At 44.6% G+C, this 20461-nt stretch overlaps 1 long non-coding RNA gene across 1 annotated transcript; it reads right to left on the minus strand.

The window, feature by feature from the left end:
• Window positions 1-16631: 16631 nt before the first annotated feature.
• LOC145349653 (uncharacterized) lies at window positions 16632-18629 on the minus strand. Its single transcript, XR_013888133.1, has 2 exons — window positions 18511-18629; window positions 16632-17259 (listed from the first exon to the last, which is right to left on the minus strand). It is a non-coding gene; the product is annotated as an uncharacterized LOC145349653 (long non-coding RNA).
• Window positions 18630-20461: the final 1832 nt, after the last annotated feature.

Genomic DNA, 20461 nt, shown 5'->3' on the forward strand with positions numbered 1-20461 from the left:
GATGCTTTGCTGCCTATTTAAATCTGCAAAATGGAGGAAAAAAGGTCATCAAATTTCTGGACCTAAGAATTAGCATTAGCAAAATGAGAATTAAAACATATTTTTAAAAAACCCTCCAACTGACTGAAACACAAAAACAGTCCATACACCCTTTGAATTTTCTCCAACATTTCCCATATTATAGATTTTGCACATCCATTACTACTTAGAACAAAGAACAGTACAGCACAGGAACAGGCCCTTCAGCCCTCCAAGCTTGTGCCGCTCATGCACCCAACTAGACCATTCGTTTGTATCCCTCTATTCCCAGTCTGTTCATGTGGCTATCTACATAAGTCTTAAACGTTCCCAGTGTGTCTGCCTTAACCACCTTGCTTGGCGATGCATTCCCGGCCCCCACCACCCTCTGTGTAAAATACATCCCCCTGACATCTGTGTTGAACCTTGCCCCCCTCACCTTGAACTTGTTGACCTCTTGTGTTCGTCACCTCCGACCTGGGGAAAAGCTTCCCACTGTTCACCCTATCTATGCCCTTCATAATTTTATACATCTCTATTAGGTCACCCCTCATCCTCTGTCTTTCCAGGGAGAACAACCCCAGTTTGCCCAATCTCTCCTCATAGCTAAGACCCTCCATACCAGGCAACATCCTGGTAAACCTTTTCTGTACTCTTTCCAAAACCTCCACGTCCTTTCTCTTTATTCCGCAATGCAGGACTTTCACTGCATCGGCATCTGTGACATCAAAAAGTTTTCCTGACTATTTCTTATTTCAGTTATTTATTTCAGTCATGACATGCATATCATCGACCAATGTGAACTTTGCTGTTCCATCTCTTCAATCATCACATCATTCCATAGCATGACTGGGAATCTGGGCCAACATCTGTTCTTATTTTTTTCAAAATCAACAGTGGTTATGCATTCCATTTGTGACCTCAATCATCAAGAACATGAGTTTGGAAGCAAATAACTAAAGTGTTCTCATTAGTATATTTTTAAAAGACTTAAATTAATGGGTTACCACCTGCTTTATAATAGAGGACAATAGAATGTCATCAAAAGCATTGCACACTGTCACCAAATGTAATCTGTAATAATTTCTAGGCTGCAGTTATTGGCTGAGAAATAGGTTGGTGCCAGAACAGGTAGTCACAAGTTACATCTGATCTTGGCACTCATTTTCATAGAATTTACAGTTCTATGCTAAAGTTTATGCTCCACACAAATCTCCTTCCAACTTACCTCATCTCACCTATCAGATTATCCTTCCACTCCTTGCTCCTGCATATATTTTCCCAGTTTCCCTCAAGTGTGACTATGGCTTGTTGATCGCTCAGTGCAGATCGTAACGGGGTAGAGGGAAAGGTGGTAAAGGCCTGAGCAAAGGTGGAGCCAAGCGACACTGCAAAGTGCTGTGCGACAACATCCAGGGCATCACCAAGCCAGCCATTCGATGCCTGGCTCGCTGCAGGGGCATAAAGTGCATTTCTAAGCTGATCCATGAGGTGGTCCGCAAGGTCCTGCAGATTTTCCCGGACTTCAATCCTGGGCTCGTTAATAGGATGTAAATTCAAATTTAATTATTGAAATCAGCTCCGCGCCGATTTCCACGGAACAGCCACCATTGATGTCAAAGTTTCTCAATGATAGCATGGGAAGTCATGGAGATCACATGATGTAGCTCCAAACATTTGGAAAGCACGTCAGCCAGAATCAGAAACATGGAGTCCAAAAAAAACCTGACGAAGTCTACGTGCACTCACATATGGAGCCTACTAAGGCCACTCCCTTGGATGTACGGAGGCTGAGGAGGAGGGGGGTTTTTGATTCTCTTGACATGAGTTGCATTGTATAACCAAGGCAGTAATGTCTGTGTCAAGGCAGGGCCTGACTAGCATTTTCATCTTTGAAGTTCCAGATGTCTATGGTGTAATCTGTACCTATTGGACATTGCCCTGAGTGAGGGACAACCACACGGGAACCCCGAAGGGTGATGCTATCCTCAACACTGAGCTTGACTTTCTCTGTCCAGTAGTGTTTCATTTCATCTGAAGGCTATCCTCTGAATCCCCATGCAGTATTATGTTTTTTAATTTAGACAGGACGGGATCCTTTTGCGTCTAGTCTTTGGTTTGCCTCACAGCTACCAGCAAGAAATCCAAAACATCTTCCACAGCTGCAAGTGGAGCTGAACTTCTGGACAAAGGCAGACAACTCAGTGCATCAGTGGTAGCTGTCTGGGTCCTGGGGCAGTGCTCTCGAGGGTATTCATAAGCCATCACTAACAAGACCCAATGCTGTATCTAGGTGGAGGCAATGGGGAGTTTTGTCTTTCTTCTTCAAAACTCTCAGCACAGGTTGATAATTAGTCACTGTGAAAAAGTATCTACCGTGGGCGTATTGATGGATGGAACTTACAAAATGCCAAAGACAACTGCCAATCCCTTTTTTTCGAAGTGGGAATACCTCTGCTCAGTGTCCAATAGGTGCTAGATGCATAAGCAATAGACTTCTATGTCCCATCTCTCCAGCGATGTCCCAGTACTGTCCGCCAAGCCCCATAAAGGGAGGCTTCCAAGTCAAGATGAGGTTTCTTTCAGGGTCAAAAGGAGTCAATAGATTAGAGGACAAGGGGCATTCCAGGAGGATCAGCAAAGAAACTAAATTAGAAATAAACTTCCTGCAATAATTCACTAATCCCAGGGAGGATTTCAATTCCTTGAAGTTGGCACCTTCCTAATGGCCCACACCTTGTCATGAAGGCCTTTGTCATCCACCCAATAGCCCAAATATGTCAAGGCCCTTGCTTAGAAGACATTTTTCCTTTCTCAGGCATACCTTCGAAAATCGTCGTAAGACGTCTTTCAGGTTTGCTAGGTGTTCATGTTCTGAGGTTCCTGTGACCAAGACATTGTCCAGGTACATCAGTACCTGACATAATTCTTGGAATGTGTTCTCCATGATCCAATTAGAAATAATGCATGCAGAAGCAAGCCCAAAAGGCAGGCAAGTGTACTCGTGTAGGCCTTTTATATATGTGCATCTTAATTGTCACATATTTTTGGGAAGGTTTGTCCAATTCAAGTTGGAGACGAGCATGGCTCATGTCCAACTTTGAAAATGGTTGGCCCCAATCTAACCTTGTGTACAGGCCTTTGATCCGGACATTGGGGTATCTGTCAAGCTTAGAAACCATTATTGACTGTAAGCTTATAGTCGCCACAAAATTGGACTGATGTATACAACTTAAGGACAGGAACAACAGATATGGCCCACTCTATGAACTGTGCAGATCTTATGACGGCCAGCTTTTCCAGGCATTGTAATTCTGACTCTATCTTTTCTAACAGGGAGAATGGAAGTGTTCTCAATCTAAAATACTTAGATGTAGTATCAAGGTCGCTATAAATCTTAGCTTTAGCTCCTCTTCTTTTCCCAAGTCCTTCTTGGAAAACTTCAGGGGCCTAGACTAAAGATCTGCAGCCACTTTAGTCTGCTAGTCTCTCTGCATAAGACTAATTCTTTGTTCCCATACAATGATGAGTGGAAGTCGAGCCGACTGCTACCTATAAGTCACTCCGGTCGTTGTGGTGCCATTTATCTGCAAAGGTTCCCCTGCTGGCCCAGCCTGGTTTTTGTGCTTCCTAAGTTCAGGAGTTGGATACCAGCCTGGAGGCAGTTATTTGTCTGCTTCACAATAACAAAGACCAGCCTCCGCATCCACTTCCATTTTTGATGGGTGACCATTTACGAACACCTCCACCACTATGGCGCATCTTTTGTCACGGAGATGCAATTTAATTGCATTGTCCCTTGTTGTGGGTCTTTCTGCAAGGTACGGTCTGGAAAAGCCTTGGCCTTTTATGAAATAGCACACGTTTTGACTCCCTATCTCTTAGCCTTGATCATGGTCTTCTGTAGCACTTGCAATAATCTGTTGTCTGGCATCTACAACCTTCTGGAATAGACTTTCTAGATGTCTGAAGACTGTCCCTAATTTCCCTTGATTGCCTGGTGATGCAACTTGAGCTCTACCGCTGCAAGGGATGCTGGAATATTTTACTGATACCATCATTCTCAGTTGAGGGATGGTTGTTGCAATGAAGACCTCCCCCAACCGAAGGGCACTGCTATTTGATATTCCCTGTGGTTCTTGAATTCCTTTCTCTGCATTCACCAACGACAGAGCTACCTCATTGGCCTTCTTTAGATCCAAATTGGGTTCTGCCAATAATTTATTTGGACTGTCACATTGTTAAATTCACAGATCAGTCTATCTCGCAACATGTTGTTCAGGGGTGGCCCGAATTCACTGTGCTCTGCCAACATTTGCAGCCTAGACAGAAATTTGGTGACAGATTCCCTAATGGTTCATCCTGCCATGTTAAAGTGGTGTCACTGGAGTAATATGGAAGATTTTGGGTCATAATATCCTTAGTCATAAAGATTTTAGAGTCAGAGATGTCATGTAGGTCAGGCTTTTGATTACACTGAAGGTCAGGACCCTCCCTACATGTTGCCAACAGGATTGCTTTTTGCTTCTTGTTCCCCTCAATACTGTTGGCCTGAAAAAATTAACAACATGTGCTCTGCAGGCTGGGCTCAGTCTTCTATGTTTGCATCATAAGCTTCAAGTTTCCCAAAATGAGGCATGTTTTTTACCAAAGGATTGCTTGTCTTAATAGTAAAGTTGGTTGGGAAAGAAAAAAAACTTGATTTACTCCTCGTCATCAATGTAATAATCTTACCGAGCCCAGTCTTCCATCACTAATTACTCTATCATTTATAGTGTTACCTGAATGCCAATCAATGGCTATAAAGTGCAGATTGGTCCCAAATCTATCGACTTATGGAGAGAGATTGAGCATTTAGGCCTATACTCCCTTGGAGTTTAGAAAAATGAGAGGAGATCGATTTGAGGTATAGAAGATGATAAAAAGTTTTGACAAAGTAGAGGTAGAATGGGTGCTTCCTCCTGTGGGTCAATCTAGAACAACAGGTCATAGTTCTACGAAAAGGAGTAGCAGATTTAAAACCGAGATGAGGAGAAATGACAGGGGCGATTTCCCCCAGCCCGCTGCACTGCTCAAGTAGTGCAGGGGGCTGAGAGACATCAGCAAGGGGCCTGTAGTGGGATTTGCAATCAGCATCCGGCTGATTGTAAGACTCTCAAACCCATTTTTCCAACATAATCTTCCTCGCACCAGAAATTAGCGCAAGGCTGATTACAATATTAAAATCTTAATTTCAATATCCCTAGCAAGCCTGAGGCAGTAGTCTCTGGGGTCACTAGTGTCTCTTCCACTAACCTGTAAGTCAGGTTCCCATCAACGGGGATTAAAGCTGGTTCCCATCAAGAGAGATCAGGCGTGATCACCCTGCTGGTTGGGTCAGAGGCTATTGAGGCTCCCCTGGGAGGTCAAGGACAGTGGGATGCCCATTGGACAGTGCCAGCCTAGCATCTGGTACTGCCCACTAGGCACTCTGGAAGCGCCAGGGGACAGGGTCTACTGGGGGGGGGGGGGGGGGGGGTGGTGGGATGGGGGGAGCATAGGGTGCAATTGGTGGTGATGGGCGTGGACCTACTGCGCAATTTGCAATGGGATTGATGGGAGAGGAAGGGAGGAGGCAATCTGGGCTGCACATGGTGGTGGGGGGGAAATCGGGGCTTCACATTGGAGAGTGTCAGGGCTGGCTTGGGCGGGGGAGCGGTGCAGGGTGGAGGGGGTGTCAGTTAGGCGAAGACAAGATCAGCCATGACGGTATTGAATGGCGGAGCTGGCTTCAGGGGCTGAACTGCCCACTTCATCTCCTAGTTCAGGCAGGCTGGGAGAGGTCATGTTGAACACTGACATCATGATATCCACATTTTACCAATGATCGTAAAATTCTAAGGCTGCATTGCCACAATGCAGCAGGAGAGCAGTTAAACTCATTCAGCAGATACTTAGCTGTCACTTGCATGCAATTCTCTTTACTTTTATATGGAGATTGGGATCGGGGGCTTTCAAATCGGGTGCCTCTCAGGTGATGCTTCTGTGCTGCTTCTGGAGGCCAGCCTTATTGAGGTGTTTGCTTGATTGACTTGAGGTGGAGGAGAGGGGAGCAAAGGACATTGCCAGTCTATTGTGGCAGACCACTAAGAGTGGGAGGTTAACCTTCTATTGAGCTCAAATTGGCTGGGATCTTCTGTACATGTTCACAGTGGGCACCTTGACATGTAAGAGGGGAAAATATCAGAAAGAAGGTTAGAGATTTGGTTTTACAGTATTATAGGACTAAATTGTAATTCTGCGCACCAGCCTTCCATGGTGGGTCACATTTCCATACATCACGGTACATTGGGAATGCCATTTCATGAGGGTTCCTCGCAGGAATCACCCCTCACACTGCAACATCAGGGCACGTTGTTATGCAATTAGCACATGTTTCACAGCAGTACATAGGTGACGTGGATTTGGTGACCTTCACTTCACCCCTCACTTTGAGGTTAGTTCGCCTATCTTGCATCACGCAGCACTCGCAGGAATTGTAGCAGCAACACATCGTTCTCAGGGGGTGTCACAGGTAAATCTCTACGACCAGACCAGTGATAAGGCAGGGTGGCTTTTAATGGGCTGCAGGCTTAGAGCTGGCTGCTCTGGGGAAGAAGGAGACCTGCCTGAAGCATGGGAAGGGCTTGGATTTGGCCTGTACAGGGGAAGGGGGCGTGGGCTGCAGGAATAGGTGTGTATTGGGATTATAGTGAGAAAAGTTGCACTCATGCACATGACCCAAGGAAAGGGTAAGCCAGGGGACACTGCTATATGTTGATCAGTATAAGTGGCCTCAAAGGGGATAGGTGAGGTCCACACAGGCCATAGGCACATCCATTTTAAAATATGGAGATAATAGAATTACAACAACTATGGAAGGTAACTGGGAGGGATAGGTAGAAGATAGCACTAGGATAAGGTGGAATGTAAATGGTGGGTGTCCAAATGAAGACGTGAGGTGGTCTCTTGTGTGAGAGAGAAATGAGCAAGACTGCAAGGCCTGTTGTTATGATGAATGCTATTCAGCAGAATGCTGGGGACATCAGAGAGTGAAGGCTGGCACCTGAAAATGGTATGACACACATCTTTCCTGCCCTTTTGAGGTTATTGTACCTCGTGGTTCCTGCCTCAGTGACTTCCTGTCATCCCTGTTTATTTAGGTGGCAGCCCTCTTCTAGCTGTCTGTTGGAAATGACACTTCAAGCCCTCACTGCAAACAGCATCACCTTCAGGAGAGACTCAGAGAAGGGGCCGGGGGCAGTCTTTTTGTGGCTTCTTTCAATGCTTCTTCGTGTAGCCTTTCGAAACAATTTGGTTGCAGCAATTCTGAACTGTGCTGGGTCCGTTCAGATAGAGATCCTTCCATTAGCAAGCGTAGGTTGTCATCATGCAAACACTGTGATTACTCGGACACCCAGAAAGGGATGCTAATATTGCAGCTGAGTTAAACAGCCGTGGCAAAGTGAGCTGCTGAAACGACGATATTCCTAAGCTACAAGCAGGTTCGTTCAGAGAAAATCTCTTCCTGTTTGTCTCCGACTATAAAAGTGCTGACAATGACAGTAATAGCTACCATAGCATCAGACTATCACCAAACTAAAACAAAGACAAATGATGCTGGAAATCTGAAGTAAAAACATTTCAGGCTGATGACCTTTCCAGTGCTAATGAAAGGTCATCAACCTGAAATGCTAACTATTTTCCTTTCTCTTCACAGATGCTACCTGATCTACTGAGTATTTGCAGCATTTTCTGTTTTCATATCACTAAAATAAGTCTGTTCACAAAACAAAAGAGGCAGCTGAATGTAAGAACTTCACAGCATTGCATTCTTAATGGTCTAGATAGTGATTGTTTTTTACATTGTAATTGCTTTAACAAGAAGTAAGTGCACACTTCAGAACCTGTGTCTATTCAGCTGGTCTTTTTTTTGTGTCTGTCTTTCAGGGTCTGAAACACAGGAGCAAGAGGAGGAAGACATGGATGACTGGGTCTGGGTGGTATCCATTCCTCCAGTGAGTCACTCAGAGATACTCAGAGTTTCCAATCACACACATAGATCACACCCATCTTAACCAACCTGTCACAGTTTAATTGAATACTTTATGTACTGCCATTTTGATGGCTATAGTTGTACTGTGTCAGTCACCATGAATGACCAAGGGAAGTATACTTTGTTTCAGCGCACATAAAATCATGACCATTTCTGCTGACAATTGTAGCTGCCAAGTGGGGACAAAGTAATAAGCTTGTGATAAATGATTTTGTTTTTGCAGACCTTTTTTTTTCCATTGAAAAGCATCCACTCACATCAACATCTTTATTCATCATAGTTTTTGGCTCAGAACTCATTTTGTTGAAATAATACCATTGGAATTTCTATATCCAACTTATATGTCTTCTAGTGCTTTTTTCTCCTTCATGGGGGCAATTATCCCATCCTGCTGCGCTGCTTTCTTAGCGCAGCAGGCCGTGAGATTCAAGTGGAGGCCATTTTGAGGGCACCTAGCTGGGCGTCACAGCCTCCACATGTTTCTCAGCACCGGATTTCCGGCGCCATCAGCTACGTGCCAGAAATCAGCACAGAGCTGCATAAATTATGCTGATCACGATTAGCATCCTATTAGTGATCCTGGGACCAAAATCTCCGGGCCCACTAGCTCCTTACAACCCCCTCCAGGTGTGGTTTACTCCAGTGAGGATTACTGTAGCTCACCATCCGCAGAGAGCTGGTGGCCTGACTCTGTTGGAGTAAAGGGGGGACAATAGCGGCCCCCCAGAGGGTCGGGTGCCAGGAGGGGTGCCTCCTGGGCATTGCCACCTTGGCAGTGCCAGCCTGGGCCACCTGGAATTGCCCAAGGAGCAAAGTGCCAATGCCCAGGAGGTATCTTGGTACTGCCCATCCAGCATGGGGCAGCGCTTAGGGGTTGAAGCCTTGGGGGGGTAATTGGTGCGAGTGCGGGGTCCCGCAGTCAGGATCGATGAGGGAGGGAGGCCCGCGATCAAGGCTGGCCATCAGGCTGGTGGGGAGGGCAGCCTCCTGAGGGGGCGTTAAGGCTGTAGGGGAGTAGGTCGAAACTGCCAGTGGGCGGTGGAGGGGGGTGCAAGCAGGAGACCAGGGGTCATGTGTTTTCAACCCCGATCACCCTCCTCCCTTCCAACCCTACCAATCCCTAATGCAGAGTGGACAGTGGGGCCCCACCGATTGGCGCTTCTCCCTCTAACCAGGTGTGCCAAGTTGGCACTGCCCAAGGGGCAGTCCCCTGCCTTCAATGGCTCAGGGAGGTCCTCAGTAGTCTCTGTCTCCACCAGCCGGCTGATCTGGTGGTGGTGGTGGTGGTGGACATTAGTGAGCCTGGAAGCTACCGTCCGCGGCTCACTAATGATATGGAAATTCATATTTCCATTTTGTAATCAACCTCGCGCTGATTACTGGTGCAAAGCATAATGATTGGCACGTGAGTCTTTACAGCTCATCAATTCTTAAAGGTACAGACAATGTGAGTGGAAAGAGCTTTAAGCACAGGTTAAAGAGATGTGTATTGTCTCCAGACAGGACAGTTAGTGAGATTTTGCAAGTCCAGGCAATTTGTGGGGATTACAGATAGTGTGGCATGAACCCAAGATTGGCCGAGTTGCAAGAAGGTTGCAACTCGGCCAATGTTGTCTACCTGATCCGCTGCAGGAAAGGATGTCCTGAGGCTTGGTACATTGGGGAGACCATGCAGGTGCTATGACAACGGATGAATGGACACCGCTCAACAATCACCAGGCAAGACGTCCCCTTCCTGTTGGGGAACACTTCAGCGGTCACGGGCATTCGGCCTCTGACCTTCGGGTAAGTGTTGTCCAAGGCGGCCTTCAGGATACACGACAGCGCAGAGTCGCTGAGCGGAAACTGATAGCCAAGTTCCGCACACATGAGAACAGCCTCAGCCAGGATCTAGGGTTCATGTCACACTATCTGTAGCCCCCACAACTTGCCTGGACTTGCAAAATCTCACTAACTGTCCTATCTGGAGACAATACATATCTCTTTAACCTGTGCTTAAAGCTCTTTCCACTCACATTGTTTGTACCTTTAAGAATTGATTAGCTGTAAAGACTCACATTCCAATCACTCTGCACGTAAATTGAGTTTGTGTCTTTGTGTCGTTTTGACTATCAGAACTCCCAGCCACCTGACGAAGGGACAGGCTATCCCGAAAGCTTGCGGCTTTTGCTACAAATAAACCTGTTTGGACTTTAAACTGGTGTTGTGGGATTTCTTTCTGTTTTACCCCAGTCCAATGCCAGCATCTCCACATCATGAAGCCCAAGGATTCAGAGGAGCATTTCTGTTATTCCTGTCCCTACGAGGATTTAAAAAAAAATTAAAACTAGCTCTTTTTTGGACTAACCCTTGTCTTGATCCTCTTCCTTGCTGTCTTCATCTGACAGGAAATTCATTGCAACTTCCCATGGATTGCAGACTTAAAATAGCAGTCAGGGCCAGATGATGTCATCAAGACTTTACATGCATTAAAAAAAACTTCAACCCAGCAGCCGATTTTGGATAGGTGCCATTGACTGTTGAGCAAGTTTAAAATGGGGAATCATTTTCTAGTGTCTCCAGGTCATTTAAGTAACCATGGTGATTTAATTGCCCACCTGCTCAATTTCTGTCAGGTGGATTCGAGAATTATGGATGTAATAAGTTCATCTCGAGAGAAGGGAAGATGAATTAGCAAAAGCACAGACTGAAGATGGCATTTTTGAAACTGAATGCATTGTATGACTTAGACAACTTTAGATGATTCAAGGGGTATTGTCAGACTGGGGAGTTTTTATGCTCTGACCTGTTCTGAATATTCTTTCAGGCTTATACTACGCAGTACAAAGCTCCACAACACACATACTGAATTTTACTTTAAGTAACTCCTATTATCAGATAGAGACCAAAGTGAAGTATTTAAGGTGATTAAAGGATTTGATAGAATAAATGGAGAGAAATGATTTCCCTTGCTGGGAGAGTCCAGAACAAAGGGAACAAAACCAGCACAGATCTTCAGTATCAATGTCATGAAACATTTTTTCATGCAAAGGGCAGTGGAAATCTGGAACCCTCTTCTTCAAAAATCTGGAACTGCCTTCTTCACTTAATCCACCTCCACCTCCTTTCCTGACACTTTAAATCACACCTCGCCTTCTCAATCAAAGCCTAATCCTGAAACTCATTCAGGAATCGATCCCCAGGTGAATCTCAACCCTGATTCTCTGGGTCCACTAGCCTCTCCCCCTGACAGATCAGCGCATGCACAGTTGCCCACTCAGTGCGCTGATTTCAGCCTCTCCCGTGGGAATAGGCCCCGGGGTTTTTAATGATATCCAGGCTGGTGGCCTCTGCACAGGTTTGGGAGATTCTTCTCTGAACTCCCACTGAAAAAACCAGAGTGGTTATTCCAGTTTTCTCACGAATTCAACACTCACAACTGTTTTGGGAGAATTCTGGCCTGAATGTGTGTGTGACCTTGCCAATCTTCAAAATCTCCTCCACCGATTGAGTGAGGGTAACTGTGAGGGATGGATATGAGATGGTAGTAGGACAAGTGTGCATGTGAGTATTGGCTTGGAGAGAGAGGTAAGAGTGTTTAGAATTGCAAGATGTGGTTTCCAGATGATTACCGAGCAGGAGAAGTCAGAGAGTGATAGATGCCTCTGAAAATGGCATCACTCACTTTTCCTAGCTGAATGATATCATTAGACCTCTTACAACATTGCGTCCAGATGCTGGGACTCCATTCTTTCTGCTCACAGCCTCCATGCCAGCCACATCGATTATCTTGGGTGGTTGGTCTCTTTCATGTGCCCTGAGAAAACTGCATCTCTTCTGACCTTCCTGGCAGGGTTCATTCTGCATTCAGGGAACTAGTGGGAGACTCCACTGGAGTGAAGAGGCAGCAATCGGGGCCCTCTAGGGGATCCGGCATGGGGGTGGTTCCCCCTGGACATCGGGAATCCTGGACGTGCCAGCCTGTGTCCCCGGCACTATCAAAGAAGTAAAGTGCCCATTTGCAGGGGCACCTTGGCACTGCCCACTGGGCATCAGGGCAAGTGGGAGGTCGGTCTGCCAACTCGGTGGGGAGGGGTCTGCCTGCCGGGAGTGTCTGCCTGCGGGGATGGAGGGTATGAGGAGGTCTGCCGGGTGGGAGGGATCATTGCTGCTGGAAGAGGGGTGGCTGGAGACCTGCGTGCTCTGGGATAAGATTGGGGTGGGGGGGGGACGTTGTCAGAGCTGGCTTGGGAATTATTGTGAGGGCCAAGATTGGGCCATAGATGGGACTGTAGTGACTGCATTGCCAGGTTCCCAAGCTGGCCAGCGATCGAGCTGGCCAGCAAATGGGAGACTGACACATCGGGGCCATTGCGCATGCGCAGAGTTCTGGAACTATCAGACTCTCAATAGGCCTCAGCCCCTGAGCTTTTAGTGATATTCACAATTGTGAACTCTGCATTGCACAAAGTGTGGGAGATTGGAGTCTGAACTCCCATTGAAAAAAGAATTGTGATTTACACCAGTTTTCCTGCCAATTCAGCACTTAGAATTTTTTTGAGAAAATTGGGCCCAAAGTTTCCAGTAATAATTCTGACTCCTGCTAAGGTCCCTTCAAATAGAAATGTGGACCATCCTCATGCTCACACTCTGTGATTGCTTGGGAAACCCAAAAGCAGAATTCTAATAGCAGACTTAGAGAGCCATGACAAAATCCACCAACAAACAAAAGGTTTGCTGACTCAATACCAGCCCAGCCCGGCATGCAAGTGTGGTATGGTAAACTTCTGCTCTGGAACACGCAGTTTTGGGAGGCTCTACTCCCACCCAACATTTCCTTTGTGTAAGGTAGATGGAATCAGAGATGACTCAGAACTAGTCAAGATGCAATCTAATCGGACTCTGATTATTTTCCTGGAAGTAGAAACATCTATACCTGGAGAAACAGCCACATTACACTTGACCCACATTGTGGACTTTCCCACGGAATACACCATAGGCCTGATTTCTGATCCCCAATCCATGTGCGGATGATGTGAGGAATTTTGTGGAGGCCACAGGGGTCTTGCCTACTGGCTGGAGAGCCATGGAGAAACCGACGGCGCCTCCTCCTGTGAAAGCCCACCATATTAAGAGCCAATCAAGCAGTTGAGAGGTCACCAGTGGGTCTTCCAAGGACCAGGATGCTGGAGATGAGAAGTCCCAGTTTGTAAGAGCTGCTAGTCAATCAGAGGCCAGCAGCTCTTGTGCTCATTGTGAGCCATGGGGGAAGTGATGGCTACTGCAGGAAACACACCCATCAAAGACCAAGATTCACAGAGGAACCCAGGTGAGAGGTAAACGATGGTGGGGTTCTTTCATGCTCTGGGGATCATAGGGATTTGGCTCACAGTGGCCCTCCCAACCCTTCAATCAGGCACTGAGTTTGCAAGCAATGTTGTCCACATGCTGACATGACCTGCTGATGTTAATACAAGCAGTGTCAGGAAGAGGCCCTTATTTAGGCATTAATTGCCCAATGAAGGGTCTCAATTAACAGCATGCGGGGTATTTGATGTGAAGTGGAAAAGTGGTGGAGTCCCCACCGGCTGCCATCCCAAACAAGTTAACGACCTACCCTGCCTTCAAACTCACCGGGAATAGAGCATAAAATACCCCTTCCAATAAATAGCATGTGTTGATTTCTGATAAAAAATGATAGCACAAATGTTTGACTGTGGGTTCAGCTAATCTCCCACAAGAGTAACAGGTAGGCAGGGCAAGAGATAGTTCTGCCTATGATATTACTTCAAATCAAGGAATTGAAATTGCAATGAATTTTATAGATGTTGTTCAACATCTGGTAGAATGAAATATTACTACTTGCTTTGTTTACCTTCATGAAAATTGACCATTGTGGTGGCTTTGTGGATAGGACAACCAAAAGATGTGGATGGGCATACAAGGGGATCAGAGGAAACAAGTAGAAACACAATTGCAAATCTTTAGGAAAATCTAAATAATGAAGGTTCTTGATTTAGGATAATTTAATGCCTCTCCTGCTATATAATATTAAATGATATTCTGTTCCTTACAATATGATTTTACTTGATGTCTTTGATTCTAGTTGAAATCAGCCACTTCCACAGCTCAAAGGCTTTCTCCAATAATTTCTGCTGAAGAGTTGGAGGAAGTACAGAAGAAGAAGGATGAAATGGAATATCGTATGAACACTGTGGTAAGGATTCTTCAGCCCCCTATTCAATGAAGCAAATTTTCCTCTCTTTGCCTGGTTTTGGATCAGTTGAGTAAAAATCAGTGGGGAACCATTCTGCTATATCCCCTGTTATCTCATCCCAGTTCTGTAATTCCCCTTCTGAAGTGTACTCAAGTATAGTTTGTTCACTTATCATCAAATCCACATGTGGAGAATACATGATTCTGCATAATTTAATGGGTTACCTTGTCTAATGCAGTTTTGACACAACCTGGAACTCACTCTGCCAACAGATAGTTGAGGTTGCGGGCCATTTGAAATTTTCAAGATCGTTAGGCAAGAGATATGGCCCAAAAACAGCGAAATGAAGTTCAGGTGCAAATCAGTCATGATCCATTTGAATGATGGAACAGGCTAAAGGGGCTGAATGGCCTTCTCCTGTCTCTATGTTGTAAGCCCATTACAGCATGATTGATTGCACCAAAGATTGCAGGAAAGTAAAGTTTAAAAAGCTGTGTGTGGGACTAGATCCGACAGTTCTTTACAAGAGCAAGCACAAGCATTCAGGCCAAATGAATTCCTTCTGTGCTCTAACGTTCTATGATTCTATGGATTGCAACTTTTTTTTGTTTTTAATTTAGTGAGCCGATTACCATATCTGTTGTAAATATATATTAATAATGTGTCAGATTCAGTCATTGAGCCGGAATTAGAAGTTCAAGGTTCACTTTGGGACATTAGCATTTTGTTTGCATTGGCACTTCAGCGCAATACACAGAGACTGTTGCATTATGGTAGCTATTGTAGCTTCTCCAGATGAGAAGTTAAACCAAAATCTTGTGCTAAGATCCTATGTCACTAATTGAAGGACATGAAGGTCTCCTGGTGCCCTGGTGTACATTTAACCATTAACCAGAGTCCCCTAAACTGTTGATTTATCCTGCTTGGGGCACTGTCTCGAGCATTAAAGTATGCGTTTGTTAATCTGCATAACTTACAAACTAACTCACCAGCTATGAAGTACATTGATAATGTTTATAATGTATACATTCTCACATTGCTGTCGTATTGTTTGCTTCATAAACTGATAGTTAAAGATCTAAAATGAGATTGGTTTTGTGATTTTTCTACCTAATGGAAGAAGGCACAAAATAGACCCAATGACTAAAATAATTAACAGGAATGTACCTGTCTTCTCCTCATATAAAAAACCTCTGTAGCACACCGGAGATAAAGTTTATTTGTTAGTCACAAGTAAGGCTTACATTAACATTGCAATGAAGCTACTGTGAATTCCCCTAGTCACCACAGTCCAACAGCTGTTTGGGTCAATGAACATAACCAGCATGCCTTTCAGAATGTGGGGGGAAACCGGAGAATCCGGAAGAAACCCATGCAGACTCAGGGAGAATGTGCAAACTCCACACAGACAGTGATTCATGCCAGGAATTGAACCCGGGTGTGTGGCGCTGTGAAGCAGCAGTGCTAACCACAATGCTGCTGTGCTGCCCTTATTCTATATTCAATATCTCACCTTTTCAAGCCTGAAAAGGATCCCAAAGCAAAGCATTTCAGGGCTATGGTCACCTTCACAACCTTCACAGCATCCTCCTTGCCCTGCTGTAAAGCTACAGGTCTGGTTCCAAGAGATGACAGAAATCTGTAATGCTTTCTCCTGCTGAGAGCCTTCTTCCGTTCCACCTCTTAATTACTGCCTCTGCTCCATCTCCCTCTCGTGCTGCAGCTAGAGGGAGGTTGCTACTAAAGCTTCAAGATTGGGAACAAGTGGTATGCCCCCGTACCCTTGCAGCAACAATTTCTTCACATGCTGCATCAATCCCTGCAGGCTTCACCAACTGGAAGCAATTCCTCAAATCAACCAACACTTCACAAACATATAGAGAGCCAATTGAGAGTAATCAGAAACTAACACGCATGCTGTTTATTATCCCTCTAAAACTTTGCTGTTTGTAGCTGAACACATGTTTAGGTGTATGCATTTAACAGAGACTGTTAAGTCGAGTGACAGTATTGAAAATGGCAGTATTGACATCAAATCTTTAATACAGGCTGACTGATGTCACAATCTGCCTACTCTACATACTTACGGTGTACATTTCTAACATCCTGAACTCAAAGATAGCATTTGGTTGCTACAGAAGTGAGAGTAAACAACATGGTTGTCATTTTGATTCCAAAATAACACCCATAACTTCAAAGCTATGGGTGCTACAAAGCTGAGTTTTGTGGCCTACATTTTTTTGTGGTGATTTCTGTGTCGGGTGATCTTATTCCGGATAATGTAACACCTCGCAAAATGTAGATCAATAGATCCCTGTTGGCCAGAAAACTGAACGCAAAGGCTTCAAGGATTTCATAACTATGTATTTAGTGAACATGTGTAATCTCACAAATGGTATTTCATTTTAAGTTATTGAAAAGAATTGTAGCATCAAAGACTTTTGGTTGACATTCTAAACTGATATGCAGTGGGCCAAGGGGTAATGGGATATTTCAAAAAGTTATTATAAATCTGCCATATTGTTGCAGTGGGTATGAGCCTGCATAGTGTGATACTAAACAGCTCAGAATGTATCACATTGAATTTCAGACTGTGTGAAAAAGAAAAAAAATGAAAGATTTGCATTGATATAGCACCTTCATCAATTTTGGGTCATTCCAAAGCACTTTACAATCAATGCAATTCTTTTGGAATATATAATCAACATAGGAAATATAATAGCTAATTTGATCACAGCTTGATCCCACAAACAGTAGTGTGATAAAATCATAGAATGGTTACAGCACAATAAGAGGCTATTTGGCCCATTATGTCTTTGTTCTTTGTAGAGTAGCTCATTCCAAATCCTCATCATTTGATGCGTAAAAAATCTTTTCCTTATGTTTTCATCTTTTCTTGCCAATCACCTTAAATTGGCATCCTCTGGTTCTTGACCCTTTTGCCAATGGATACAATTTCTTTCCATCTAATCTGTTGAGGCCAAACCAATGTTATCATAAATTCTTTGCTTTTATACTCTATGCATCTTTATAAAGTCCAAGATCCCATATGCCTTCTTAAAGCACTTTCTCAACCTGTCCTGCCACCTTCAACAATTTCTGCACAGACAATCCCAGATCTCTCTGTACCTGTATCACCTTTAGACTTTTTATTTTATATTTCCTCTCTTATATTCCCATTCTACCGAAGTGTATTACTCCACATTCCCCTGCATCAAATTTCATCTGCCATGTGCCCACTCATTCTGTCAATCTATGTCCTCTTGTGGTCTATTCTTCCAAGTTTTATGTCTTGAAACTGAATATAATCTTTTTTTTTAGTGATTCAAGAATAGATAATTGCCCAGATCCTGGACAAGACTCCCCTGTTATTTTCAATGTAGTGCGCTGGGACCAACTCGTTAAAGAGCAGATGGGGCAAGAGTTCAACCCCACATCTAAAAGATAGCACTTCCAGCAATGCAGCTCTCTCTCGATATTGCACTGAAGCATTAACCTAAATTTTGCATTCAATTTTTTAGAGTAGGATGTTGACCCCCAACTTTCTGACGTAGATATGTGAGCATGAGCATGACCATGATTGAGATTTTGTGTCCCTGTTTGCAATAAATGGAGTCGGGGAGGCGGGGGGGGGGCGAAGAGAAATATCATCGGAGCCAAAAAAGAAGGGAACTTACAACAGCGACATTTCCTGCAGTGTATGTCCCTGTCCCCAAGAATGGTTGGGATGGGGGGAGAACTCGTTTGAATTCATTATTATATCATTAGCAGGTAGTTCCGCTGTAACCTCTCCGATGCTCGATAATCTGTCCCCAGTGTTGCAACGTAAAGCCAGCAAGTTTTAAAACAGGTTTTACCAAACAGGGACCTGGTGACCTCCCTTCCGATGGGAACTTCAGAGATAAGTGCACTTCCCAGCACAGGATTCCAAAAGGAGAAAAGGTGCCAGCAGTGTGGGAGAGAGGGGGGTGAGCCAGCCACGGAGCTCCTTTTGCTGGGGTGAGTGTCGTGGCTCTAGGGAAAAGGAGAATGTGAACCTCAAATGGCCACTGAGCTAGGTAGTGGGTCCATGGAGAGAACTAATGAGCGCAGGCAGATACAAATAGGTTACAAAAAGTTAGGTTTAATGCATTAACAATGGTGGTTTAACCTTACGTAAGTTTTCACTCTCTAAATTGTCGAACAACACTAGTGCAAATGAACTTCACCTTTCTAAACTTACCTCTATATCTGGTGTTTGCCCAGGGTTCACAACAGAAATGGAGGCAGCCTTCTTATTCAGGTCCTGTTCTCAGTGATGACTTTAGTGGTGGGCTTGTGGCTGAAACCTGTGATGTCTTTTTCAGGATGTGGGTATGCCGGCGTTGGACTGGCGTAAACACAGTAAAAAGTCTGACAACACCAGGTTTTAGTCCAATCTATTTATTTGATAATATTCTCACTAGCTTTCGAGGGGACAGCCTCTTCGTCAGGTGTCATTCGTCATTCACCTGACGAAGAGGCTGTCCCCTCGAAAGCTAGTGAGAATATTATCAAATAAATAGGTTGGACTAAAACCTGGTGTTGTCAGACTTTTTAATGTCTTTTTCAGGGCATGTTTGAGAAATCCTCGGAGCTGCCATCTGGACTGCTCATTTCCGCCCTGCTTAAAGGGGTCTGGCTGCTCCCTTGTTGTGCCTGCAAGGAAATGGAGATGTCATTAGCATTATGAAAGTGGCATAAGGATATACAAGATAGAACTCATATTAATTTGGTGAAATGGATGATAATGTCATGGGTCCTCAATTTTCTTTTTCGCACCCATCTCCACCTCAGCATAGGAGTTGTTACCAATGTAAGCAATGTAGAATGTAACTAATAATAACATTGGATGTGTCATAGTGTGACCAATGGTAACATGCTGCAAAGGGCACCTGACCACCAAATCATTTTGTCATTGGTTACATAGTTTACTGGGTCAGCTGACCCTTACAGCATGTTACAGCTGGTCACACTACATCAAATCCAATGTTATCATTGGTTACATTCTACATTGATAACATTCTAACAGGAGTGATCTTGTCCCTCCCCGACTAGCAGGATGGCTCTCTCTTCATCCTCCAAGTTTTATCTTGGCTGTTTGTCTGCCCAACTGTGCTCTCTTGAGACACAGTTTTTCCTGCAAGGGAACAGATGGGGAAAGTATAAGTAGGCCATGTAGCAGGTGTAGGTGGGTGAGTAGCGAATGATGAGTATAGTGAATTAACCTGGCTGAAAGGAAGAGGTTATTCATTCTCTTTCTCCTGCACTGCACCCCCGACTTCCTGTGTAGGGTGTCAGCACTTACCAGCCCTACCATCACCACCCATGCTGAGTTGGTTATCTTGCTGGAGGGTCTTCTCTCCATCTGAGGGTAAAAGACTACCTTCACTGCATCCAGCATTCTGCTCAAGTCCCAGTCTGAAAACTTTGGCGTGGCCTTCCCAGCAGCCATCCTCTGCTTTGGATTTGGAACAGGTACTGGTGAGGCATTTAAATGGAGCCTCCAGTAATTGAAACATGCCAACTTGGTGGCAGGCTGGACACATCAGTTTCTGCCCACTACAGAGGCAGTGTGGAACCCGAGAAAAAAAATCCTCTCTAAATGTAAAGGTACGGCAGTAAAAACCACTGCTGCTGCCAGTTGTCAACACACCAGTTTTCCCACCAAACTTGACACCTTGCCAAAGTATCAGAAAATTCTGCCCATATCTTCACCTTAACAACAATTGAGGTGTTAAAATTATTGTTAGCACCCTAGGTCTTTGAGGGAGGGAAAAGAATCCAAAATGTATGCTCATGAATGTTGTCTTATTGCTGAAAAATGCAAATTCAAATGAGAACACAATGGTTGTGATAGACTGTAGGGTTTAGTACTGTACTGCTATTTACTGCCTGGGCATGACATTAAAATTGATCCCTTGGATGAGATATTGGAATGGCTATCAAACATAGAATCATCAATCAGAGAATTTTTCCACCACTGGAAGTAGTTGTCCCTATTTACTCTCCGAACTATTCACTATTTTGAACGCCTCTATTAAACATCCCTTTGACTGTCTCTGCTCTCAAGCAAACAACTTATCAAGTCTTTCCACAGTGCCAAAATTCTACATCTCTGGTATCTACACAGCGACTCCCTGCACTATCTCTAA

This window comes from Carcharhinus amblyrhynchos, chromosome 11 (genome assembly GCF_965287045.1).
Source record: "Carcharhinus amblyrhynchos chromosome 11, sCarAmb.v2.hapA, whole genome shotgun sequence".
In the NCBI taxonomy this organism is placed as follows: Eukaryota; Metazoa; Chordata; class Chondrichthyes; order Carcharhiniformes; family Carcharhinidae; genus Carcharhinus; species Carcharhinus amblyrhynchos.